This window comes from Mastomys coucha, unplaced genomic scaffold, assembly GCF_008632895.1.
Source record: "Mastomys coucha isolate ucsf_1 unplaced genomic scaffold, UCSF_Mcou_1 pScaffold14, whole genome shotgun sequence".
Taxonomy (NCBI): Eukaryota; Metazoa; Chordata; class Mammalia; order Rodentia; family Muridae; genus Mastomys; species Mastomys coucha.
The window spans coordinates 46274816-46302328 of record NW_022196896.1 but is presented as its reverse complement, the minus strand read 5'-3'; positions in this window follow the sequence as shown (position 1 = coordinate 46302328).

Genomic DNA, 27513 nt, shown 5'->3' with positions numbered 1-27513 from the left:
TGCAGCAGCACCTATAGACAAGTGGTAGAGGGACACAACTGATATTGATTCTCATAAATATCATGCTAATATCATAGGACAAGCTATTTCTAAGGGTTTACAATATCAAAATGCCCAGGGCTTTGATTGTAGAAAATTTGGTCATTTGCAGAGGAACTGTGACCAAGCTATCAAAGGTCTCAGATCTCAAAATGTCCAGTGAGTTAACTATGAGAATATGATACTTTCCACTGGAGAAATAAACAAGCTGTTTCCAGTGGCAATTAGTTCTTGAGATATTAACAAAAAAGAAGGCCTATGCTTCCTGGGGTGGGCAGGCATTGTGGCAAAGACTGCCATTGGACATCAAATATGATTCAGCAGCTGCAGACCAGTCTTCTAGGCAGGCAGACACCAGACATAATCCAGCAGCTACAGTCCAGTCCTGTCAGCAAACAGATACTAGGCAGTTGTAGTTCAATTTTAAAGAAACTGCCAGGCTTGCCGACCCACAGAAGCAGCAAGCTGTCACAGGAATCTTAAGAGCAGTTTTTGGGCAAGTTTCTCTGAAATAGCAGTGTTACCAAAACTTGAGCTCAACAACAGTATGTAAGGCAAACAAATACATATGTAATGTTAGAAAAGAATAGTGATGCAGAGCAAACCAAGGATAAGTGTTTGTCTTCTACTGTCTGTGGGGTCATATTCATACTCCTTCATCAGTCTTTCCTGTGTTTGCTTTAACAAGACATTCTTTCACCTGTGTGCCCCAGCAAAACATCATCTGACATAACTAACTTTCCAAAGAAACTAGAAGTTTCTACTTCAGCTCTACTAGAAGATTGTCCCATATATATGATGGTCCTTTCTTTTTCAAATAGTCTGATAAAAAAAAAGCACCCAAGTACCTTACAGCTTCAGTTTTAATTGATTCCAGATATAGTCAAGTTAACAAACAAGAGTAGCCATGGCAATCTAGATTATCTCAGATTACAGGATTTCCTCCCTTTAAAAGCTGATTATTATTCTGTCATATCATCTCATTTTCTTTACTGAGTTATCTGTTGATGGACTCTTAGGTTGAATAAAACCTAACAAGCAACCTGGTAGTGACTCAGTCCTTGAGACTGAATTCTGATACCAGCAAAGGAGATAGTAGCAGCAGTGTAATCAACTTACTGGGAAGGCCAGTGAAGCAGAAAGGGAGTGATTTTTATTCTGTCACACCCTCTTTTATTTAGACTTCTCCTGGTCTTCCCACATCAAGACAATCAAAACAGTTCTTCAGTTGAGGTTCCCTATGAAGGTGCCTCTAACCTGTGGCAAGTTGCTGGCAAAGTCAACCATAATATCTACAAACTTAAAACCACAGAACAAAGTTTCTAAAAAAGACAAATCAACTTAAATATTTACCTTGCAGAGCAAGTATATTAGTTGGGGTTCTCTAAAGTAATATCGTGTGCATGTGTATGTGTGTGTGTGTGTACATGTGCATGCATATGTATGTTTATATGTACACACACATATGATATTTATTAGAATGATTTTCAGGCTGCAGACCAACTAATCCAACAATGGCTAGCTGTGAATGGGAAGTTCAAGTAGTCGCTCAGCCACAAGGCTGGATGTCGTGTCTGGTCTTCAGTATATGCTGGGTTCCTGAAGTAATAGGCTCTAATGCCAGTTGAGGAATAGGTGTGCTATCAAGGTGTGGGCAAGCAGGCAAAGAGCAAAAATTTACATCTTCCACGTGTTTATATAGGCTTTCACAAGAGGCTGTGGCCTCTATTAAACATGCGTCTTCTTACCTCAAGATCTGGATCCAAGGTATGGTCCTTTTACATCAAAAAGAAGTGGATCCATCCACTTCAAGCCAAACAAAAATGTCCTTACAGGTATGCTTCCATCCTGTCTGAGTGGGAAGCTCAGGAAAAGGTATCAGCAACCATTGTGTGGGTCTTCCTATCCCCGTTATCTTCCTGAAAAACAGCCTCTCAGGCATACCCAGAGATATTTTCCAAGATGACTCTATATGCTATTGATGTGACATTTAAGATTAACCATCACAGTAGAATTAGATGATATTATTTCAGATTTTTTTAAGGAACCTCCATACTAATATTTGTAATTGCCTTATTATTTTCACTGCATCCTCACATTTATTAGTTGTTTTTCTTATGAGTAGGGTGAGATGGAAACTCACTTTTGTTTGATTTGCATTTCCCTAATGGCTAAATATGTTGACAGCTTTTTCATGTAGTTATTGACCATATGTATTTCATTGGGAAAGTGAGGAATCAGGTCTTTTGATATTTATTGAATTACTTTTCATTTCAGTTTTCAATAATTTTAATTATTTATATATTCTAGTCCTTTCTTTATATATTAGTCCTTTTTCAAATATCTGGAAAATATTTTCTCCATTATTTCTTTCTGTCATTTTAGTGGCTGTATAAAGGTTTTTAGTTTGATGTAATTGAATTTATTGATTCTCATTATTCTTTCCTGAACTATTGAAGTCATATAAATGGTTGCCTATGCTGATATCTTGAAGTATTTTTCCTCCTACATTTTCTTCTAATAATTTCCCCACTCTAGGTATTACATTAAAGCATTTGATCTATTTTGAGTTGATTTTGTACACGATTAGAGATAGAAATCCAGTTTCACACTTCTACATATAATTATAAATTTTCCCAAGCACCATTGTTAACAAAGCTTTTCTTTCTCAAGTTAGAGGTTTAGCATCTTAATTTATAGTCAGATAGCTATATAAATTCATTTCTAGGTTCTCCTTTATCCTACTGATCTATGCATCTGATTTCAAACTAAAACCATACTGTTTTATTGTTATTTCTCTGTAGTAAGTATAATTTAATATCTGGCACTGTGATAAATCCAACACTGCTCCATTTTAATATATAATGTTTTCATATATGCTAATCCTAATTGTCCATAAGCAAGGGAGATCTTTCCATCCTCTAATAGCTTCTTCAATTTCTTTCTTCAAGGTCTTAAACTTCTTGTCATACAGGCCTTTCACTTACTTAGTTAGAATGATGCCCAAGATATTTTGCATTACTTGTGGCTATTGCAAAAGATGCTTTTTCCCTGATTTCTTAGTCCATTAGTTTTCCTATATACATAGGAGGGACACAGATTTTTGTGAGTGTATTCTGTATCAAGCTATTGCTGAAAGCATTTATCAGCTACAGGAGTTCCACAGTGAAGTTTTAGGGTCCCTTATGTGAATTATCATATCATGTGCAAATAAAGATACTTTAACTTTCCCCACTCTTAATTGTAGTCCCTTGACCATTTTCAGATGTCTTGTTGCTCTGTGTAAGACTTCACATACTGTATTGAATAGATATGGTGAGAGTGGACAATTTGTCTTCTTCCTGATTTTAGTAATTTTTTTGTTTATCTCCTTATTAGTTGATGTTGGCTATTGGCTTGTTGTAAACTGCCTTTTATATATTTATGTATGTCCCTTGTATCTTTAATCTCTCTAGAACTTTTATAATAAAGACTGTTAATAGCTGAGTAGTACTCCATTGTGCAGATGTACCACATTTTCTGTATCTATTCCTCTGTTAAGGGACATCTGGATTGTTCCCAGTTTCTGGCTATTATAAATAAGGCTGCTATGAACATAGTGGAGCATGTGTCCTTATTACATGATGGAGCATCTTCTGGATATAAGCTGGGTCCTCTCATAGTACTATGTCCAATTTCCAGAGGAACTGCCAAACTGATTTCCAGAGTGGTTGTACCAGCTTGCAGTCCCACTAGCAATGAAGGAGTGTTCCTCCTTCTCCACAACCTCTCCAGCATCTGCTGTCACCTGAGATTTTATCCTAGCCATTCTGACTGGTGTGAGGTAGAATCTCAGGGTTGTTTTGATTTGCATTTCCCTGATGACTAAGGATGTTGAACATTTCTTTACGTGCTTCTCAGCCATTTGGTATTTGTCAGTTGAGAATTCTTTGTTAAGCTCTGTACCCCATTTTTAACAGGGTTATTTGGTTCACTGGTGTCTCACTTCTTGAGTTCTTTGTATATATTGGATATTAGCCCTCTATCAGATATAAGATTGGTAAAGATCTTTTCCCAATTTGTTGGTTGCTGTTTTGTCCTATTAACAGTGTCTTTTGCCTTACAGAAGCTTTGCAGTTTTATGAAGTCCCATTTGTGAATGCTTGATCTTAGAGTAATAGCTTACTATTGATGTTCTGTTCAGAAAAATTTTCCCTGTGCCTAAGTGCTCGAAGTTCTTCCCCACTTTCTTTTCTATTAGTTTGAGTGTGTCTGGTTTTATGTGGAGGTTCTTGATCTACTTGGACTTGAGTTTTGTACAAGGAGATAGAAATGGATCGATTTACATTCTTCTATATGCTAATTGCTAATTCTTCTATATGCAAGTTGAGCTAGCACCATTTGTTGAAAATGCTGTCTTTTTTTCCACTGAATGGGCTTAGCTCCTTTGTCAAAGATCAAGTGGCCATAGGTTTGTGGGTTCATTTCTGGGTCTTCAGTTCTATTCCATTGATCTACCTGCCTGTCACTGTACCAATACCATGCAGTTTGTATCACAATTGCTCTGTAGTACAGCTTACAGATGGTGATTCCACCAGAGGTTCCTTTATTTTTGAGAATAGTTTTGGCTATCCTGGGTTTTTTGTTATTCCAGATGAATTTGTAAATTGCTCTTTCTAAGTCTGTAAAGAATTGAGTTGGAATTTTTATGGGGATTGCATTGAATCTGTAGATTGCTTTCAGCAAGATGGCCATTTTTATTGTATTAATCCTGCCAATCCGTGGGCATGGGAGATCTTTCCATCTTCTGAGATCTTCCTCAATTCCCTTCTTCAGAGACTTGAAGTTTTTGTCATATAGATCTTTCACTTGCTTAGATAGAATCACACCAAGGTATTTTATATTATTTGTGACTATTGTGAAGGATGTTGTTTCCCTGATTTCTTTCTTAGCCTGTTTATCCTTTGTGTAGAGGAAGGCCACTAATTTGCTTGAGTTAATTTTATATCCAGTTCCTTTGCTGAAGTTGTTTATCAGGTTTAGGAGATCTCTGGTGGAATTTTTGGGGTCACTTAGTATACTATCATATCATCAGCAAATAGTGATAATTTGACTTCTTCCATTCCAATTTACATCCCTTAGATCTCCTTTTGTTGTCTAATTGGTCTGGCTAGAACTTCAAGTACAATACTGAAGAGGTAGAGAGAGAGAGAGTGGACAGCCTTGTCTAGTCCCTGATTTTAGTGGGATTGCTTCAAGTTTCTCTCCATTTAGTTTAATGTTGGCTACTGGTTTGCTGTATACTGCTTTTACTATGTTTAATTAAGGGCCTTGAATTCCTGATCTTTCCAAGACTTTTATCATGAAGGGATGTTGGATTTTGTCCAATGATTTCTCAGCATCTAATGAGAAGATTATATGGTTTTTTTCTTTGAGTTTGTTTATATAGTGAATTATGTTGCTGGATTTCCAAATATTGAACCATCCCTGAATCCCTGGGATGAAGCCTACTTGATCATGATGGATGATCATTTTGATGTGTTCTTGGATTCAGTTTGAAAGAATTTTATTAAGTATTTTTGCATTGATATTCATAAGGGAAATTGGTCTGAAGTTTTCAACAGAGGAATGGATACAGAAAATGTGGTAGGTACATCTACACAATGGAGTACTACTCAGCTATTAAAAACAATGAATTTATGAAATTCTTAGGGAAATGGATCAATCTGGAGAAAATCATCCTGAGTGTGGTAACCCAATCACAAAAGAACAAACATGTTATGCACTCTCTGATAAGTGGATATTAGCCCAGATGTTCATAATACACAAAGTACAATCTACAAACTACAAGAAACTCAAGAAGGAGGAAGACCAAAATGTAGATACTACATTCCTTATTAAAAGGAACAAAATATTCATGAAAGGAGTTGTAGAGACAAAGTGTGTAGCAGAAACTGAAGGAAGGACAATCCAGAGACTGCTCCGCCTGGGAATACTTCCCATATCCAATGATCAAATCTAGACACTATTGTGGATGCTAGCAAATGCTGGCTGACAGGAGCCTGATATAGCTGTCTCCTGAGATGCTCTGACAGTGCACAACCAATACAGAAGTAAAGGCTCACAGCCATCCATTGGACTGAGCATAGGGTCCCCAATGAAGCAGCTAGAGAAAGGACCCAAGGAGATAAAGTGTTTGCAGCCCCTTCGGATGAACAACAATATGAACTTCCTAGTACTCTCAGAGCTTCCAGAGACTTAAACACCAACCAAAGAGTACACATAGTAGGAATACTGGCTCCAGCAGCATATGTATAGCAAAGAATGGCCAAGTGGGTCATCAGTGGGAGGAGAAGCCCTTGGCCCTGTGAAGGTTCTATGCCCCAGTGTAAGAGAATGCCAGGGCCAGTAAGCAGGAGGGGGTAGGGTAGTGAACAGGGGCGGGGGGGAGGGATCAGAGGTTTGTTTTAGTTTTTGTTATTTTATTTTATTTTATTTTATTTTATTTTGGAGGGGAACCTGGGAAAGGAGATATTGTAAAAAAAGAAAACACCTAATAAAAAGAAAGAAATATCTATAACTTGAAAAGGCTTTGTCATACTTGACTGATTTTATTCAATATGAAAAAATTTTGTCAATGGTCTTTTTGCATCTAATGAGATGTGTTTCTTTTTCTTTCAGTTTGTTTATACAGTGAATTACATTGGTGGACTTTTATCTGTTGAACCATCCCTGCATCTCTGGGATGAAGTCTACTTGATCATGGGGGATGATAATTTTGATGTTTTCTTGGATTAGATTTGCACATATTTTTGCATAAGGGAAGTATTTTTCTTATGGGAAGTTGGTCTGTAATTATCTTTCTTTATTTGTTTTTTAGGTGGTTTAGGTATCAGAATAGCTGTGACCTTGTAGAATGAATTGAACAATGTTCCTTCTGTTTCTCTTTTGTGGAACATTTTGAGGAATTTTGGTGTTAATTCTTCTTTGAAAGTCTGGTAGAATAAAGGATTAAAATCATCTGGCCCTGGGCTTTGTTTGGTTAGAAGATTTTTAATGACATGAGAGGTCTATTTTAATTGGTGGTAGGTGATACAGATTGGAAAAAAAATATCTTTTTGATTTTACATTTTGGTGAAGTACAGACTTTTTTTTTTACTTTTTTATTAATTATTTTATTTATTTACATTTTGAATGCTGCCCCCCTTCCTTGTCTCCCCTCCATAAAACCCTCACCCCATACCCCATCTCCTTTGCCTCTAAGAGGGTACTCCTGCACCCACCTACCCACTCGCACCTTCAACAGAGGAATGGATACAGAAAATGTGGTACGTTTACTCAATGGAGTACTACTCAGCCATTAAAAATAATGACTTCATAAAATTTGCAGGAAATGGATAGGACTAGAAAATATTATCCTCTGTGAAGTAAGTCACAAAAGAACACACATGGCATGTACTCACTGATAAGTGGACATTTGCCAAAAGATTTAGAAAACCCGTGCTACAATTAACAGACCATATGAAGCTTAAGAAGAAGAAAGACCAAAGTATGGATGCTTCAGTCCTACTTAGAAGGGGGAACAAAATAATCATGGTTGATAGAGGGAGCAACAAACTTGGGAGGGGAAAAGGAAGGGGAATGAAAATGCGGCAGGATCAGATATTAAAGGAGATGGGAAAGTACAGAGGGTAAGGAAATTAAACAGAGGTGTGAAGCAGTGGGGGATGGGGAACTGGGTGTAGCCACTAGTAAGTCCCAGATGCCAGGGAAGCAAGAGGTTCCCAGGACCTGGTGGGGATAACATTAGCTAAAATACCCAATAAAGTGGAGATAGAATCTATAGAGACCATATCCAAAAATTAGGCACGGCCTCCAGTTGAGGGATGGGGCCACCCACCCATCTCAAAAATATTAACTCAGAATTGCTCCTGTCTAAAGGAAATGTGGGAACAAAGAATGGAGCAGAGGCTGAAGGAAAGGCCATCCCAAGACTGCCCTACCTAGGAGTCCATTCCATCTGTAGACACCAAACCCAGACTATTGCTAGTGCCAAGAAGCACTTGCTGACAGGAGCCTGGTATAGCTGTCCCCTGAGAGGTTTGGCCAGAGTCTGACCAATATATATGCAGATGCTCACAGCCAACCATTAGACTGAGCATGGGGACCTCAATTGAAGAGTTAGGGGAAGTACTGAAGGAGCTGAAGGGGATTGCAGCCCCATAGGAAGAACAACAATGTCAACTAACTGGACCCCCCCACACACACACACCAAAGCTCCCAGGGACTAAATGACCAACTAAAGAGTACACATGGAGGGACCCATATGTAGCAGAGGATTGCCTTATTTGGCACCAATGGGAGGTGAGACCCTTGGTCCTGTGGAGGCTCAATGTGATGCCCCAGAGTAAGGCAATGCTAAGGTAGTGAGGCAGGAGTGGGTGGGTGGATGGGGATGCACCCTCATCGAGGTAGGTGGGAGGGGGATGGGATAGGAGATTTGTAGAGGAGAAACAGGGAAGGGGGACATTTGAATTGTAAATAAATAAAGTAACCAATAAAAAACAAAGCAATGGAGATATAGAAATATAATAAAATCATTTTTTTAAAAAAGCTGTACCACCAATTAATATAGAAAAGAAGGGTCAGAAATACTGTAAAATAAACTAAGCAGTTAAATTTTAATAAAAGTTAAAAAATAAAATAATAAACCAAAAGAGGATCAGAGAAAGGGGGTAGGAGAAAAGAAAGCTTGTAAAGGAAATGGGTTGTGAGAAAGGGAAATGCTAAAGTTAAAAATCCAACTATACAATAAATAGGATATAATAAACAAGTAGAAATTGATAACACTAAGCAAAGAAAAATGAATTTAAGAAGTTTCCTTCCAGACCCTCTAATATTGGCATCTTCTAGCATTTGGGTAGTAAGTTCTAGCTAGAGTATTAGAGTCCATTTCCAATGACCATACAGTCTGATGCCATTATGTGGGCTGCAGATAAGGCTGGCCAAGGGTACAAAGTTAGTGTTGGAGCTGCATGCATATAGGAACTTGCCGTCTTTGCATTCCATCCCTCATGGTGGATCTTAGCCATAGATCACACATAAGAGCATGAGGGCCACCATTCTCTCATTCTCTTCTCTGTGACTAATATTCACTCACAATGCTTCTTGCCCTCCCCTGCCGAATGAAATTCAGACACATTTTTCAATTCTTCTTGAATGTGATATGGCAACAGCTTTTGGTCAATCACTTGGAGATGATACTTGTGCTGGCTAGTTTTATATCAGCTCAAAAAATCAGGAATCATTTGGGAAGAGGAGAATTTCAATTTATAAAATTCCTCCAAGCAGACTAGCCTGTGGGTAAGCCTGTTTGATATTTTCTTGATTAGTGATGGATGTGGGCCCAGCTGATTAGGGGTAGAGCCACTGCTGGGCTGATGGAACTGGGCATTATAAGAAATCAGGCTGAACAATCAACCCATGCGAGCAAGCCAGTAACTGGCATCCCACCATGGCTTCAGCATTGGTTCCAGCCTTGAATTCCTGCCCTGACTTCCTTCAGTGATGGACTGCAAGCTACAAGATGGAACAAACCGTTTCCTCTCTCAGTTTATTTCAGTTCTGGTTTTTTACCACAGCAACAGAAGCTATAACTAGACAGGAATTGGTATCAGAAAGTGAGCTACAACTGTGACAGGTTTGACAGGTTGTTTTCAGAGGACTGTGGAAGGACTTTGGAACTTTGACCTAGAAAGCATTGGGCATTCAGAACTCAGAGGACTGTTCTGTGGAAAAGGAAATAAACCTGAGGAGAGCAGATGATAAATGTCTGAGTTGTGAAGGTTTGTAGGGAATTTTAAAAGTATCTTAATTATTCTATGGTGCCATTTTGATATTTTGTATTAGATATTTGGGGCTCTATTCAGCTGGGGCTGAAGAATCAGCCATGATTAACAAGAGGCCAGATCCACAGAAGCAAAACCTTCACTTTCCTGGGACAATTGGTGCTGGTCAGCTGGAGCTAAGAACATGGTAGCATCACTAAGGTGAATTCTTCCGGAAGATCTTTCCTTAGAGTCAGTATCAAGAGGCTGGATTCCAGATGCGACTGTGATTGGACCTCATGCTTCGAAACCTACTTTTGGAAGTGGTTTTGAAGGCATGAAGGATCATGGAGAGCAGCTGAGGCTTGGCACTGATAGGGTCCCTGAAATGAGGCTGGGAGAGAAAAACACAGGTGGAGGTGCAGGCTCAGATGCATAGAAAGCCCAGGATTAAAGGAGTCATGGCAAAAGTTTGAGGTTTGGCACCACAAAGCTGGGTTAACATCCCAGAAGAGAGCCCAAGAGAGACTATTGATGAAAGTACAGCCCAATCAGAGCAGAGGATTCCAACATTTTGGAAATGCCAGTACAGTTAGGTGACCAAGGAAGACAGCAGCAATGTCGATCTGGTGTTAGCATAGCGGACAAACTGCATGTGCTGTGGCAAGTCATTTGGAAAATATAAGATAATGAGTCCCAGAAGTCTGACACTGAGCTTTACATGTGTTGGAATGTAGTTTTCTTTCAATCTGATTGACTGGCCTGGTTCTTAATTCTTATAGTAAGAAGATACATATTTTAATTTTTCTTATTTTACAGAAGCCTTATTTTATTTTATTTTATTTTATTTTACAGTTAAGAAGATTTGAAATTTTAGAGAGACTTTAGTTATCTTGGAGAGACCTTTGTTGTGTTAAAGAGACTTTATGTTTAAAGTGTTTGAATTTTTAAAGATTCTGGGGCTTTTAAAAGCTGGGCTGTTTTATAATGTGATATTAATATTAGCATCCTATCTTGGTATCCTATCTTTTTCTTCCCCATCTTGTAGAAAGCTTTGTACACCAAATCCCCTAATTCATCAAGATAGTCAAGAACATTAGCTCCTTAAAGCTTGAAATATAGTTTTGACCACGGGTCTTCAGTATTCTCTGAGCTCCCAGGAGGGAGAGAATTTGGAGAGGTTTCAGTAGTTGAAGGGACTGATGGATTCTCAAACCATCTTCAGATTTTTAAAAAATCCATCCTTATACTTCTGCTCCTCTAGAGCCACTTCCGGTACCAATTTTGTATTAGTCAGGGTTTGTAGAGTCACAGAACTTATTGTAGTCTCTATGTAGTAAAGGAATTTATTGATGACTTACAGTCTGTAGTCAAACTCCCAACAAAGGTCAGCAGCAGCTGTGAATGGAAGTCCAAGGATCTAGCAGTTGCTCAGTCCCACAAGATAAGCAGGCGAAGAAGAGTGAGCCTTCCTTCTTCCAATGTCCTTATATAGGTCTCCAGCAAAAGATGACCCAGATTAAAGGTGTGTGCCACTACACCTTTAATCCCAGATGACCTTGAACTCATAGATCTTCCTATCTTAATCCTCTGGGATTCATAGCCACTATACCTCAAGATCTCCATGCCACGATTCAGGTCGGAAACTTGTATCTCTCAGCCTCTAGATTAGGGCCACAGGTGAGCCTTCTAATTCTGGATTGTAGTTCATTTCAGATATAGTCAAGTTGGCAACAGGAATAGCCACTATACTTGGGCACAAGTGAAAAAAGAAAAATTCTAGTTAATTAGTTATGTGCTGTGTGTCAAGTTGACAACAGGTTAGTTGTGCTGACTAGTTTTATGTCAGCCTAACACAAGCTAAAGTCATTTGGGAAGAGGAAATTTCAATTTAGAAAAAGCCCTCAGAGCACACACACCACCTGCCTGTGATCATGCTTGTGATCAAGGTAGGCCCATACTGATGGACACTACAGCAAAGAGCAAACCAAACAGGGTGATAGAGAAATGAGAGTGATGAGTAATGTGTGTGCTGTGGAGAGAGACTGAGCTACTGATATGATGGCGGTGATGGGTGAAAAAGAGGTCAATGGTGAGTTTGTTGGCTGTGCTGCCTCAGAGGCACTGATCTGAGTGGCATGTACTGCCACCTAAGCCTTGGTAATGTTTTGGTTCGTGTTGCCACAGAGGGCTCATGTCTGGTTCTGTGGTCTTACTGTGGCCCAGTCTGTTGATGTCTGTGGCCATGTTGCTACCAAAGGCCAGGTGGTTATCCATGTGTTACGTTGCAGCCAGAAGCCATGTTGATGTCCATGATCCCAGCTACATCAGCAGGCCTTATCCAGTCTGTGGCCCTACTGCAAACCAGGAGCCCTGTTCTTCATCTGTGCTGACCTCAGAATCCACGTGGAAGCCCATAATCCATACTTTTGCTGTCTGTAAAGAGCAAATAAGTTACTTTCACAGTGATATGGATCACTGCAGATGCACAGTTGAGAAGGAGAAACTGGGAAGATTTCAGTGTTAGTGCTTACCTCCACCCCCCCACACACACACGCACAAACACACACTACAGAAATTGTAACAGATTTTAAGAGAGAACTCTTAAAAACTGTGATAGGATGCTGGGGTGCCACTCTCTATAGTAGATAACATCCAGCAGAGATGCAGGAGGACTTGATTCCATCTAGGGGGCTGGCCACTGAAAGTTAGACTATGCCCCAGTGAGTATATAGATAACATGATTGGATTTTTCTGTTCTGTTGTTTGGTTCCTGCTAGGGGCAAAGTAGCAAGGTTGGAGCAAAGGGCAGGGAACGACTGGGAAGCAAAAGTGGTAGGGATATATAATATGAAATCCTCAAACAATTCAATAAAAAATATTATGTTGAGAGAATAAAGAAGCCCTCAGCAGAGCAGCCTGTGGGAAAGTCTATGGGTCATTTTCATGGTCAATATGGAAGGATCCAGCTCACTGTGCACAGTGCCACCCCTGGGCTAGAGGTCCTGGTCACTATAAGAAAGCATAAGTTTGCTAATTAACTTATTTGCCTTTGGGAGCCATCCGGTAAACAGTGTTCCTCTGTGGCTTCTACTTCAGGCTCTGCCTCTAGATTGCTGCCATGATTTCCCTTCATGCTGGACTACAAATGTAAGCACAAATAAATACTTTCCGTAGGTCACTTTTTATCACAGTATTAAATCAAAGCAACACAACCTTTTACAAACTCAATCCTGAAGTCTAAAGCACTTGTCTTCTCTCTTCTAAGTAATGGCATATATGATGGTTTTGTGAAATTAAATAAAACTAAAATTGTATATGATCTTAGAGAAAAATGTACTTTAATTGAGAAAAATAGGACATAGATTAAAGCCATGATGGCATCCAATCCCCTCCCATACCTGTTGACTGTTTCTTATCAATACCTTTCAGTATTGTACCTCATCTAACTTTGAGAAAGCCTCAGTTATGAAATGCAGTTAATTCATTTATCAAGTAAGAGACAATTGCCCTTGAAAGGTACAGAGCTACTTATCACCCATCTAATAACCATTCCAGAGGTCTAATTATTAATCTAGATTATGCTATAGTTTATAACTTTAAATAATATCTACTTTTATGAAAGATAGTACCATAAAATGTATAGTACATTTCAATTTTATTACACATAATCATTGAAGGTTTTTCACCTTTGGAGGAAAATACAGTATGAATTACATAGTTCATATGCTTTATATGAAATGTTCTCTATTCTTCTTTGTTATTTGCTTATCAACCATGAAATCTTACTACTATTATTTCTTGCATCTTTATCTCTTTTACATAAATAGCTCTATATGGCTTAATTATAATGTGGGATTTTGGTATACCATTGTAATTAAAAAATTTTAAAAGCTGAAGTAGTAAGGACAGAGGTAGGTGGAAAGTTTCAATCAAGCTGAGCTATATAACAAGATGAGAGAGGAGAGAGAGAGAAAGAGAGAGAGAGAGTAGAAGAAGAAGGAGGAGGAGGAGCAAAAGTAGGAGAGGGAAAAGTAGGAGAGGGAAAGAGAGGAAGAAGGGGGAGGAGAAAGAAAAAAAGGAAGGATTTATATGCAAAACAGTAGATAAACAGAATAATAATCTAAAGTCTCCTTGTAAGAAAACAAGTACATGACTTCCATTATGAAATTTTGTAGCAAATATTTAAATTGAAACAAGTCCAAGTTTATTTACTTTGGGGTCTCAATTTATTGAATAATTAAAAATATTTCTAATGCTCTTGGTTGTTGACCAATTTTTTTTCATTCAAACAAAATACCCTAGTTTTGCTTCTATTGTTATAAAATAGCTTGACAATGAATCACTCAGGATACAGCTGCTTATTCAGCTTATGATTCCACATTACAGTCTATCACTGTGGGGAAGTTAAGACAGGAACTTGATGCATAGTCACACCCACAGTCAAGGGCAGAGAGAATAAATACATGCATGCTCATACATACTCAGTAACCTCTCTACATCTGTACAATCCAAAAATCCCTCCTTAGGTAGTGATCAGCTACAGTGGGCTGATTCTTCCCATACCAATAATAAATAAGTTAACAGTCATAACCATCCCCTACAGATACAATCTGGGTGATACATAAGTGAGATTTTCTTCCCAGCTTTCTGTTACAATTACATATTGTGTTAAGGTAACACTTAAAAATAACCATCAGATCTGTGCCCAGGAGCTGACCCTGTGCTACAACTCTCCATACCCCAATCCCACCCAGAGAAAGCTGACACCCAGGAGTGCTAACATACCTAGACTCACAAGTGAGACCACCACTACTGACCCAATACCTGGCCTGACTGGGACCCAACTAGGGCCAGGGGACACAGGAACTGCATTGGAGCTGGGAACACAATCCTACCAGTTCGTATATGTGCCCAGCAGGGGACCATGTACTACAGGCCTCCACACCCCAATACCCCAAGAGAAAGCTTGACCCACGGGAGAACTAATAACTAGGATCATAGGATCACAGGAGGGACAGGATCCAGTCAAAGACAGAAAGGCCAACCAACACCAGAGATAACCAAATGATGAGAGGTAAGCATAAGAACATAAGCAACAGAAACCAAGGCTTCTTGGCATCATCAGAACCCAGTTCTCCCACAAAAGCAAGTCCTGGATACCCCAAAACACCTGAAAAGAAATATTCTAATCTAATATTTTATCTAATGATGATGATAGGGGACTTTAAGAAGGACATAAATAACTCCCTTAAAGAAATACAAGAGAACATAGGTAAACAGCTAGAAGCCCTTAAAGAGAAAACACAAAAATCCCTTAAAGAAATACAGGAAAATGTAACCAAGCAGGTGAAGGAATTTAACAAAACCATCCAGGATCTAAAACAAGAAATAGAAACAATAAAGAAATCACAAAGGGAGATAATTCTGGAGCTAGAAAACCTAGGGAAGAGATCAGGAGTCATAGATGCAACACCAACATAATATAAGAGATAGAAGAGGGAATCTCAGGAACAGAAGATACTGTATAAAACATTGACACAACAATCAAAGAAAATGCAAAATGCAAAAAGCACCTAACCCAAAACATCCAGGAAATCCAGGACACAATGAGAAGACCAAACCTAAGGATAATAGGTATAGAAGAGAGTGAAGACTCCCAATGTAATGGGCCATTAAATATCTTCAACAAAATTATAGAAGAAAACTTCCCTAACCTAGAGAAAGAGATGCCCATGAACATACAAGAAGCCTACAGAACTCCAAATTGATTATCATCCTGAGTAAGGTAACCCAGTCACAAAAGAACATACATGGTATGCACTAACTGATAAATGGGTATTAGCCCAAAAGCTCAGAATACCCATGATACAACTAACAGACCATATGAATCTCAAGAAGAAGGAAGACCAATATATGGATGCTTCAGTCCTACTTACAAAATAATCATGGGAGGTAAAGGGAGGGAAGGATCTGGGAGGGAGAGAGGAGTAGAAGAGAAAGGAAGGGGGATCAGGTATGGGAGGAGATGAGGGAGAAGTACAGAGGGTCAGGAAATTGAACAGAGGTATGTAGCAGTGAGGGATAGGGAACTGAGTGTAGGCACTAAAAAGTCCCAGATGCCAGGGAAACAGGAGGTTCCCAGAAGCCAATGGGGATGATACTAGTGGAAATGCCAAAAAACGGGGAGAGAGAACCTGTAGAGATCATATCCAGTGGAAAGGCATGGCCCTCAGTGGAGGGATGGGGCCACCCACCCATTTCATAAATATTAATTCAGAATTGCTCCTGTCTAAAGGAATGCAGGGACAAAGAGTGGAAGAGACTAAAGGAAAGGTCATCCAGAGACTGCCCCACCTGGGGATCCATATGATTTTCAGAGTCAAACCAGACAGTTTTGATGTTGCCAAGTAGTGCTTTCTGACAGGAGCCAGACATAGCTGTCCCTTGAGAGACTTTGCCAGATCCTGACCAATGTGGGGACTCCAATTGAAGAGTTGGGGGAAGGACTGAAGGAGCTGAAGGGGTTTGCAACCCCATAGGAAGAACAACAATATCAACTAACCAGACCCCCACCCCCCAAAGAGTTCCCAGGGATTAAACCATCAACAAAAAAGTACACATGGAGGGACCTATGGCTCCAGCTGTATATGTAGCATGGGAAGACCTTATCTGGCATCAATGGGAGGAGACCCTTGGTCCTGTAGAGGCTCGATGCCCCAGCATAGGGAGATGCTAGGGCAGTGAGCCTGAGTGGGTGGGTGGGTGGGGGCATGCTCTCATCGAGGTAGATAGAAATAGGGAATGGGATATGACATTTGCAGAGGGGAAACTGGGAAGGGGGACAATATTTGAAATGTAAATAAATAAAATAACCAATAAAAAATAACCATCACAGGAAATGAAAGTCATGTGTTCAGAAGGTACGCAGTGCTTTTGATTACTGTCCAAGGAGAGAATATACAGTAATATAGACTTGGCCACTCAGTCCACTATCAACCAAGGGAAATGACCTTGAACAAGTCATAGTGACTTCTTGTACTTTTTGTTCAGGTAGAAAGGTGGCTTAGAATCTACAGATTTTTAATCCAAACAACAGATTTCTTTTTCTGACTTGAGGACTCTTCCATCTCTAAATTTTGTAAGTCCTAGGTCTGTGTACCATCATGCACCTAAAACTGAAACTCTTTCACCTAGGCACTAGAGCATACAGTGATAATGTCCTCTCCCAGATATAAAAATCTGTATATCTCTGGAAAATTCCAGTAATGGTACATACATTGCACAACACAAGCTCCTTAACTGACTCTTTTCTTCCCCCTCTCAACTACACTGACTTGGAATAGAACAGAGACAAACAGAATCATAGACTACAAGACATTTTAATCTCCCTACATTTTTACCCCAGAGAAGGAAATAACTAGCTGTGTTTGTGTGTATGTGTTTAAAGAAGAAAAATTAATTTAAAATGTGTTTTATGCATAGAGGTGTTGTATCAAATAACGAAAAAATTTTAAATTTATCTAAGGCCAATTAGAGTTTACTTCACACTGAAGAAAACACATAGCAAGAACATTAATTTTATAGGCAAATAAAATTTCAAGAAGTATTTAAGCAAGATGAATAAATAAAACTTAAATATTCTAGAATATTAATATTATATTCAATTAATGGAATATTAAAATTAAAGAATTTTTTCTTTAAAATCACCTTTTATATTTCTTGATATTTTATTTTATGTCTATTTTTGATTATGATGGGTAATCCTACATAGTTTATAGTAAGTTACACTTTCATTTCCAGGGCAATTGATTTAAAAGAATATGGAAAGTTTTTATCCGATGTACACTATTTTTATTGGAAAGATAGTGTAATGTCTAGGAACATTCAAACTCAGGTATTTTTATGCTGTACTTCTCAAAGTTTTATAGCATAAATTGGTGTCTGCTCCAGTATAAATCCTTTTTGAAGAATGATTGAATAAATGAATTTTTGTGCAATTGTGCAGGAGTCACTACTGATGAATTAAAATTGTAAATACTAAAAATCTAAAAATAAGGAATCACACACATACACACATACACACACACACACACACACACACGTGTGTGTGTGTTTTCTTAACACAAAACACACTTATAGTTTTGAGCCAGTGAGTAAACAGAACAGTAGACATATTCAGAGTGTTAATATGAATTAAGAATTCAGCTGTATGTGTGCATATTTTTATTTGTGTTTATACACACACATATGCATGTTTTTAGGACTAGCCATTTGGTGTTAGGTAACCAATTGTCATGGTCAACAATTAAAGCGGGAAAAGCCCATGAATTTGAATGACACCAATAGGAAAGGGCGTAGAAAAGGGAAGGGGAAATCATGTGATTTCAATCTCAGGAAAACTTAAATGAAAGAAGCAAAGAAAGAATCATATGAAAACGAGTAAACAACAGAAGTCACTAGGCAGCCAAGAATCCAAAAAACACTTGAAATTTTAAAGAGATATAGCACTAAGTCATCTACAGCAGTGAGTTTATACAGTAATTCTTCTACCCACAGATATACTGGGGGGAGGGACTTGTCTAATCTTTCTGTTTATGAAGCAAATCAAAATAGAAATGGATTTCCAGTAAAAGGGCTAATTTATAGACTGTAATTATCCTACTTATAGCTATTCTTGGCCTAAGTCTGTGCTTTCCCATAAAGTATTCTATTAACTTAATACCTAACTTACACAAAACCAAGGAAAGGAAAAGAACCTGCTTGCCTATTGTTATACATTCAAACAAAGGGTTTTTTTAATTGTATATATATATATATATATATATATATTTATTCTACATCCTGGAGCAGGCTAACCCCCATCTTCAAATGCTCTCCCTCTATGCTGGTGCTCTCATGATACTTGTAGAAACCATTCTGAACATCTATAATGCTGAGAACTTCTGGGTAGTTCCTGTTTAATATGACCAGAGAGTATCATGGTCTTAAGACCACCCCAGCAACTCCATTTTTTCTAAAGTAGGTCATGTAAAGAGGGATAACTAATATAATGTCATGTGGACTCTTGTGATGTGGTAAATCAAGTCTGTATGTCTAACAACGGTTATGCTGCCCGAAGCTCAGAAAGATACCTCTATGCTTGAACATGTGTCCCATTGTTGTGATAAGAAAGTACTGTCCCTTGCTGGATAAAGATCCCCATCATTTTAACAGCAAAATCATTATCAATGCTTCATAAGTCTTCTCAAAAGATGGTGTTATATAGGGGCTTAAGAAGGCCAGGCATTCAGCACTGACAGTGATTATACTGGCATGAAAAAAGAGACCACACTCTGTTGTCAGCATACTCCATTTCAGCCACCTCTTGTGCTTGCCATACCAGCACCATTGTGGCCACTTGCAGAGAGTGGCAGCTAGCAATCAGCTAAGAGTGGCAGCTAGCAATTATCTAAAAATGTCAGATATCAATTAACCTGGTGGTTTTGTCTACTTAATTTTTGCTTTCAAGAAAGATATTTTTTTCTCTAGTGATACAACATATTCAAAGAACCCCAGACTTTGTATTCACACCCATATGTACTAAACCAATATCACGCTAGACTTTCCAAACTTCTTCATTATAGTGTGGTGATACCTGAGTATTTACATCTTGTTTCAGAAATGTATGGCTCTTATAAAACAAGTATGTCTACTTCTTGTTCATTTCATAAATGAACAGAATATCACGGTTATGTGGACATAACAATCTATAGGATGCCAAGATTTACCATATATGGTTAGAATATATAATGACAGAGGCTTAGAGACAGCCCATAGAGGAGTATATAAGTGCATAATGTCCTACCTAAGTAAAAATTATTTTTATTATTATTTTAAAAGTAAAATTGCACACATTTGCCAAATGGGTAGATATATATACCTATATCTGATGTCATATTAATTCATGATAAAGATACCATATATGTACTATAATTGGGGATATCATACGATCATGCTTGGAATAATCTCATAGGTCAATGGATTTTATATGCCAAGGCCAAACTAAATTAAATAGATATAATGGAACCACCACCTCTGCATCTTTTAAATAAACCAAGCCCTTTTTCTATAGAAACAGATAGTAAAATTTTCAGATTCTTTAAACCATGTATATTCTCTGAGACATGGTTTTCCTTTCTTTAGCAGTCCTTTATGACAATATCAACCAAGCAGACCCCTGAGAGCTCCCATGTACGAAATCATCAACCAAAGAGTGCACATGAAGGGACTCATGACTCCAGTCCCATATGTAGTAGAGGATGGCCTTATTGGGCATCAACAGGTGGAGAGGCCCTTGGTCCTGTGAAGGCTCACGGTTCCAGTGAAGAAGAATGCCGGTATGTGAAGGCAGGAGCCTTCCTCGGTGGGGGAACACCATAATAGAGGCAGGGGGGTGGGAGATGGGACAGGAAGTTTCCAGGGGCAATACCAGTAAAGAGGATAGTATTTGGAATGTAAATAAAGAAAACATCCAATTAAAAAGAAATGAAAAAAGTGCTTACATTGGGCTGAAGAGATGGCTCAGCGGTTAAGAGCACCGACTCCTCTTCCAGAGGTCCTGAGTTCAATTCCCAGCAACCACATGGTGGCTCACAACCATCTGTAATGAGATCTGATGCCTTCTTCTGGTGTGTCTGAAGAGAGCAATGGTGTACTTATATACATAAAATAAATAAATAAATCTTAAAAAAAAAACCCACTGAGAATAGAGGACAGCTGTTTATGAATGTGGTCCATTGTTCCCAGTGTTTTATTTAAAAAAAAAAAAAGTGCTTACATTTAAAAATTAAAAAAAAAAGTTAAAACCATTCTTAGTTTGAAAGGTGTGTACTAACTAACCATGAACCAGATTTTGTTCATAATCTGTAGCTTTCCAATTCTTATTTAGATCTCTAAGATGGTATCAGTCTTTGCCAGTTCTCCATCCTGGAATGTTATTGGATTGTTGATTTATTGCCTAAGCTGTGGTGGAAAGTAGTTTCAGAAGATTCTTCTTGGCCTTCTACACTCTAATAGATCTTAGCCCTCAGACTAAGACCCACTGTGTGCCTCTACCAAGAATCCAAACATGCCAATTTCAATTATATGTTTAAAGTTTGGAAAAAATTATCTCTGGGTAAGTCATCAAGTTGATTTTGTACAAAATTTCATTTATTATTAATTATTAGCCTTGTCTATGATTTGATATTAAACCTTGGTTACATATCACTTCACTAAGACCAAATTAGTAATTAAGAAAAAACAGAAACTTTAAGATAATATTTGGCAAACTGCAATTTCATGGGCAATGTAACTTTCTTCTTAATCCAATGATACCTTATTGTAAAAGGAGAACAATTCTCAAATCAAGGAGAAATAAAGAGGAGAGAGCAAGAGAGAGAGAGAGAGAGAGAGAGAGAGAGAGAACAGAGATGAATTTGTATCTCAATGAAGAGTGGTGATTAAAAGTATAACATAAATGTGTTTTAAACAAAAGCTAGATATGAATAATAGATGCTGGTTTGTGGATTTTAATAACTATCTTGACATAGGAGGAAAAACCCAGAGCTGTATATTTGGATGCACTGAAAGGCTTGTTACCATATAGAAATTGAAGTCTTTCAAACTCTGCTTTCCTGGGCAGAAATTAGAATAGCAGCTTTGATCTAGATGAACAGCTAAAACCTATGATGTACCATGATGTACCCAAATTAATACCAGCCATATGAAACTAGAACCACTGAATTTGAGTTTTGAAGTATTTTACTTTCAAGTTTTCAAACAGGTTATAAATCCAGATAACTACAAAATCATTCTGAAGAGATTCAACTATACTCTAAGATGCATAAGGTTGACAGAGACAAAAATTTCACACATTTTAAATTCATAATGAATGATGACAACCACAACTTTCCCTCCCTCTGTTAGCTGAGGTAACTAAAGGGCACACCCCAGAAGCATATCAGCATTTCTCCTCTATTTCCCTCCTGAGTGGAGATCAGAAACAGCTTGGAAACAGCAGCTGTCACTGCTAAATCCTCCCTTGGAAAATGTGATATTGCAAATGATCTAAAGTTGTCTGATGTTGGAAATCTTACATTGCCTTTCTGGTTTATTTTTATTTTACTTTGAACTATATCTATGCAAGAGTAATCTTTTAGTGCTTCAAGTCTCTAAATGTGTTATGAGACTTATCAATTGAAAAACTACAGGGAAAAAAGCCACAAAATGAGATAATTGAAATAATAAAGAAAATAAAGACATTCATCTATGAAACACTGGAAAAAGAAAGGAAGAAAACGAAACAAAAATTCATGATGATGGAGTAAGTCTTGATATAAAGAAAGGAGAAAAACATCCTTGTCAGATGCCTTTTTTTGACATTAAAACCAACTTTATTTTTTATTTTTTAATTGATTTTTATTAGATATTTTTATTAGATATCATTTCAAATGATATCTCCTTCCCTGGTTTCACCTCCAAAAAAAAAAAAAAAAAAACCCTATTATGTTGCCCCTCCCCCTACTCACCAACCCACTTTCTCCTGCTTCCTGGCCATGGTATTCCCCTACACTGGGGCATAGAACCTTTACAGGATTAAGAGCCTCTCCTCCCATTGATGACCGACTAGGCCATCCTCTGTCACATATGCAACTGGAGCCATGAGTCCCACCATGTGTATTCTTTGGTTGGTGGTTTAGTCCCCGAGAGCTCTGAGGATACTAGTTAGTTCATATTGTTGTTCCTCCTATGGGGCTGCAAATCCTTCAGCTCCTTGGGTCCTTTCTCCAGCTCCTTCATTGGGGACCCTGTACTCAGTCCAAAAGATAGCTGTGAGCCTCTACTTCTCTATTAGTTGGTCACTGTCAGAGCCTCTCAGGAGACAGCTATATCATGTTTCTGTCAGCCAGCACTTGCTGACATCCACATTAGTGTCCCAGGTGGAGCAGTCTCTGGATTGTCCTCCTTTCAGTCTCTGCTCCATAGATTCTCTCTGCTACTCCTTCCATGGGTATTTTGAACCCCTTTCTAAGAAAGATCAAAGTATCCACACTTTGGTCTTCCTTCTTGAGTTTCTTGTGGTTTATGGATTGTATCTTGTGTATTCCGAGCTTCTAGGCTAATATCCACTTATCAGTGAGTACATACCATTTGTGTTCCTTTGTGATTGGGTTACCTCACTCAGGATGATATTCTCCAGATCCATTCATTTCCCTAAGAATTTCATAAATTCATTGTTTTTAATCACTGAGTAGTACTCCATTATGTAAATGTACCACATTTTCTGTATCTATTCCTCTGTTGAAGGACAGCTGGGTTCTTTTCAGCTTCTGGCAATTATAAATAAGGCTGCTATGAACATAATGGAGCATGTGTCCTTATTATATGGAGCATCTTCTGGGTGTCCAAGAGAACCCACACACATATGGTCACTTGATCTTTGACAAAGGAGCTAAAAATATCCAGTGGAAAAATGACATTTTCAACAAATGCTGCAGGCTCAACTGGCAGTCAGTATATGGAAGAATGCAAATTGATACATTCCTATCTCCTTGTACAAAGCTCAAGTCCAAGTGGATTAAGGATCTCCACATCAAACCAGGTACACTAAAACTAATAGAAAAGAAAGTGGGGAGAGCCTCGAGCACATAGGCACAGGGGAAATTTTCCTGAACAGAACACCAATAGCTTATGCTCTAAGATCAAGAATTGACAAATGGGACCTCATAAAATTGCAAAGCTTCTGTAAGGCAAAGGACACTGTAAATAGGGAAAAAAAGCAGCAACCAACAGATTGGGAAAAGATCCTATATCCAATAGAGGACTAATATGCTATATATATTAATATATATATATTATATATTAATATATATATATATATCAAGAAGTTAGTTACCAAATAACACTATTAAAAATGGTGTACAGACTTAAACGAAGAATTCTCAACTGATAAATACGAAGTGGCTGAGAAGCACCTAAAGAAATGTTCAACATCCTTAGTCATCAGGGAAATGAAAATCAAAACAACCCTGAGATTCCATCTCACACCAGTCAGAATGGCTAAGATCAAAAACTCAGGTGACAGCAGATGCTAGCAAGGTTGTAAAGAAAGAGGAACACTCCTTCATTGCTGGTGGGATTGCAAGCTGGTACAACTACTCTGGAAATCAGTTTGGTGGTTCATCAGATGCCTGTAATACAGTGGAGGAGCGGGAAGAGAGGTAGGGTGGGTGCTGAGTATAGCAAAGACAAGAATTGAATGATGAGGTTTAGAGATTTGGAACAGTTACAAGGGATAAGTACCATGGATATTCAGCATCAAAATTAAATCAATTTGCTGTATAGCCCATACTTAACTAAGTAGTCCTAGCATTCTATCACTGAGAATGCAAAGCTAGATTTTAAACAGTATGTATACTCAGGGGAATACTGCTCATCCAAACAAGAAAAAGGTGTCATTAAACAACTGGAATTTAAGTGAAGTTGACTCAGCAAAAAGGACAAATGTACATTATCCCACTTACATAGGAACTTTTTAAAAGTCAACTCAAAAAAGTGGAAAGTAGAATTATGGATACTAGAGACTGGAGGGGAAGTATTAGTCAGAGCAAATAAAGTTTCAGCTAGAGGAATAAGCAAAGAGATATACTAAACCAAATTGAGAATACAGTTAATAATAATACATTATGTTTTATTTATTTTTATTAGATCCTTAAGAATATTTTAAATATTCTCACATGGGCTGATCCTAGGCCTCCCCACACATATGTAGCAGATGTATAGTTTCATCTTCATGTGGGTCCTGAACAACAGGAGTGGGGTTATCCCAAAAGGTATTGCCTGTGTATGTAGGATATGTTCTTCTATCTGGGCTACCTTGTCTGGCCTCAGTAGGAGAAGATGTACCTAGTATCATAGAGACTTGATATGCTAGTGTAGGGGGATACACAGGGGAATCTCCACCTGCTCAGAGGAGTAGGGGAAGGGGAATGGTGGAAGGATTGTGGGAGGGAGGCAGTGATCTAAATGTAAAGTGAACAAGTAAAAATAGTAATAAGAATAAGAATATAAGAATATTTAAATGTTCTCATAATCAAAAGTATTCACAAATATGTAAGTTAGTATCTATACTAATTATTTCAATTTTATTCCAAAATCTATATATGTCAAAAATACATTTTATAACATATATATTGTAAATTTACATAAATAAATAGGAGGAAGATGATATCATTGATGTTTTGCTAAATGGACAAGTTATCAAAATTGCCTCCTAATATTATCTTTATACCCTTAGATTACTGCTGCCCCCAGTATTAATCACAGAATCTTCTTTTTGCCCTGGGCCATGGTAAGTGCATAGATTCATAATGGATCAAAGTAATGAGAATAAGGGGCTACTGGGTGCTCAGTACCTCATGAAACACTTTTATCACCTCTTTTATGGCTCAGAGAATACCAAGAATAAAGAAGCAGAGAGAGTGCAAGGGCTAGAGGATAGACAGTATTATGGAGCACTGTCTTTTGCATATGACATGGCTGTTGCACTCATGAACTCCTATCAACTATGGTTACACACAAAAGACTGAGTCTACCAGCATTCTATCAAGGATGGAGGTTGCTCATGAGGCCTTTCCCTCTCATAAGCCAGAATTAGTTAATAGTGAATACAGGAGGCAGAGTCATATTACTTAGTAGTAAAGCCATTCATAAGCAGATCTTGCACAAGTAAATAAACCTCGACTATGTTCATGCCAACAATGCTAATTAAATATAGTCAGTCATGAAACCTAAATGCCCTGAAAGTAGAAAGAGAACTTATTTGGAAGAATGAATTCAAGAAGAGTATAGGAGTGGGAGAGACATAAAGACATATAATAAAACTAGTTCATACATAATCTGCCTTTGCACTAAAAGTATTAAATTTCCTGTAGAACATCGGACTCATAAATCATAGCCTAGTTCCCAGCAAGATCTATTTTCTAAGGAAAATAAAAAAAATGAAGATAAACGCATTATAGTGTCTATGCAAATAAGCTCTTGAAAATGTGTTTAGTTCTTATAGCACTGTCTTTTGTGGGTTGCCCTGATGCTCAAGAGGGGTTGCCTCCAACAAGCAGTCGATCATGAATTCAGGTGACCTCATGTGAACCTTCTCCCCATTCTAACTGGTCACTAAAGGCTTGTGATTGGGCCGTAGAGGGGAAAGGTGAGCTGAAAAGTTTGGGAAAGTGAGAGAAGAGGAGAGTAAGAAGGGGAAAGAGAGAGAAGATGGAAAAGGAGGAGGAGGAAGCCATGATGGAGCAGAAATACATATCCAGAAGAAACTGTAAGTAGAAGAGGGTATTATAGCTGGGGAATAAATTAGTATAGTTCTAGATCTGTCCAATTTAGGCACATAGCTTATAATTATAATAACTAGACTGTGTGGTTTTTATATGGGTTTATTGGGGTTGGAAAATCCTGCAACACAATCACCAATAAATTCAATAATTTCAACTTGTCTAAGAAATACATATTCATTGGCCAATCAGTTTAATGGGTAAAAGCACTTGCTGTCAGGCCTGATCATTTATGTTATATACCTGAGACACACATAAAGATGAGAGAGCCAATGCTTGCAGCTTGTCAATACAGATACTATGGTATATACTCATGCATGCACACATGCTCACACATAGAATACATGTAACTGTAATAACATTTTGAAAGAAAAACAAATATAAAATTCCCACCAAGTGACGGGAACCATGGCCTTAACCATTGACCTCGTGGAAAATGACTAGCTTACACATACAGCCCTGAGAGAACATGTGTAGTCAAACAGTAAAAATATTTGTGGGTGTGGAGGACACTGTGACCACTGGTTCCAGAAACTGAAGATTGCCACCTGGTATTTGGAAAGCCCACAGGCTCTTCCCCAATCCCTTGAAGCTTCCTTTTGTTTTATATTGCCATCCCTGAAGTAAAGTCTTTCAGAGCTTGATCACACAACTGTCTTGTTCTCATTCTTCGTGTCTCTTGCCCCCCTCAGTCTCTCTCCCCTGCCCTAGGTCCCTGTTGAACAAACCCACAGGTCTGGGCAGCCAGCAGAGAGCTAGTGTCCCAGGAGTGCTCTCACTCCTAAGCTCAGAGGTGAGATGCTCACATTTGCCCCAATAATGTCCAAGCAGTGGGACCAGCCAGGAGAGGACAGAGCACAGAAACAAGGGATCAGTTGGGGACAGGATCCTTCAGGTCTCCAAGCACCAGGGAGTTAAGTTTGTCCCACAGCCCTTTGCAAACAGACCCTGCCCCAGGAGAGAACTGGTCTCCCAAGGAGTGCTGATATACCTAAGATCACAGGCTTAGAGGCACACAGGACTGACAAGCTCTAGTCAGAGACAGCAAGACCAACTAACCCCAGTGATAACCAGATAGTGAGAGGCAAGTGCAAAAATTTATCAACAGAAACCAAGGCTACTTGTCTTCTTCAGAATCTAGTTCTCCCACCACAGCAAGTCCTGGATAACACATAACACCTGAAAAGCAAAATTAGGATTTAAAAATCATATCTCGTGATCTTAAAGAAATACAGGAGAACACAGATAAACAGATAAAAGCTCTTAAAGAGGAAACACAGAAATCCCTTAAAGAATTACAGGAA